We start from the raw sequence: 1931 nt of genomic DNA on the forward strand, positions 1-1931 counted from the left end.
CCGTAAACTGAAACCGACCACGCGGCTACAAGGCTCGTTATATATATAAAGCTACAAGTTCAAGTGTACAAAGGTACAGGGCTCGAATATTATATAATACAAGATTGTTTTCACTAGTAATGAATATAATTGTAACTTTTTCATTGAAAAAAAACCAACATCAAAAGTTTACACATCGGCTTTTTTCGAATTCTTTGGGATCCTCTCGTCTGATTCTGACTACTTGTTTGCAATAGGACTTAGTGTTACTTCTTTTGTACATTTTATACTTTTTTTCTGGTTGCTTATGGGCATGGTGATTTATTAATTATAATCCATGTATTGTGTCAAGTGAAAAGTCGACTTTTATTTGTGGAAAATATTTTTTTCATTTGTAATAGTCGAAACGAACCCGGAACAGCATCGTCGGCATCAGGGACTATAGTCTATTTCAATAGAATTGAGAGTAAACGTAAACAAACCAGTTGGGTTAAAATTCTGAAGAAACCACTCACTATATGGAATAAGTAACACTTTTATGTGTATTTTGTAGGTTTCCACTAGATATCTCACCACTTTTTCCAACAATATTCGTTTGTTATGCATTATAAAATCATAATTGAAAAATCTTCGCCGAAAACTGAGATTGATTTGACAATCCATAGTCTAGAATGTCTATGGTTGCATAGGGATGTACGGAAAAAAGTTCAATTGAGTGAATCATAGTTTGAGTAAGTGATTGCCTCAAGAGTCACCAGAAACTTACGTCTTGAAGTCATTTGACCAACTCTTGTTTCTGTACCGCTTACAAACGATTTAGCGACTTGTTAACTATCAAGTATTTTCATAATTTTCTGTATTTAACTGATAGCTTCTAACTTTTAAACAATAAATGTCAATAATCGTAAATAAAGAAACGTTTTTATATGTATCACCTTCAATCAATTTACAACGGTCAAATGCGCGGAATTCACTTGATGTTAGTCCAACAGATTCAATTGATCGATCTGATTCATTCAATAATTGATTAGTAAATTACTCTACAATTGCCCATCACTAAACCGACTATGGTCGGGTCAATGCACTCAATGTTTACCTTTACTCTCAATTCATTTGAAACAGGGTATACCTCGAGATTATACCCTTTCAAATAAAAAAGAATTTTCAAAATCGGTCCACAATTGACGGAGAAATCGGGAAGTACACGACATGCCTATAAAATTTGAGGATTTTCATCGATTTCCATGGGATCCACTCATCAGATTCTGACTTGGTGAGAATGGGACCATTCCGAGAGTCCATCCTTACAAACAAAAAAAATTTCAAAATCGGTCCCCAATTGACGGAGAAATCGGAAAACATACATGCAGCCGAACTTATAACCTCCTCCTTTTTTGAAGTCGGTTAAAAATACTCTGTTGGGTTTAAGAATTTAACTTTTTAGAATAATTTTGTGTCATAAAATATTTCAATTCAAAAATTACAAGGAAATAAAAGGGTCACAGCTATGGTCACAGCTCACAGAAATTTACGCAAAAGAAACATCTTAGAATATTCTGTAAAATTATTAGGATGTTAGGAACAGAAACTATGTTTTGTTTTCGATATCGGGTCTACTTCGATATCAGCGGCTAACATGTCAAATATTGACTTTTGTTTACTCATGCAAAGTATCCATCGAACGGTTCTTTCAGATATCCCGCACACTCGCACAAAGACCAATATTTATTTTGGGGCCAGGTTTGAAATGTATGCTTGTAGACATTAATTAAATCTCATTATCATAACCTTCTCGGTTACGGATATTGCAAGATGTGATATTTTTTCTGCCTCCATTGCAGTTATGTTCACACGAACATAAGTAAACACAAACGTAACAAGAGAGCAAAACCAAAACTTAACAAAAAATAATAGGGGTTAAAGTATGAAATTGCCGATTTGTACTGAAAATC

Source organism: Hyposmocoma kahamanoa, unplaced genomic scaffold, assembly GCF_003589595.1.
Source record: "Hyposmocoma kahamanoa isolate Upper Pololo Valley unplaced genomic scaffold, ASM358959v1 102, whole genome shotgun sequence".
Classification (NCBI taxonomy): Eukaryota; Metazoa; Arthropoda; class Insecta; order Lepidoptera; family Cosmopterigidae; genus Hyposmocoma; species Hyposmocoma kahamanoa.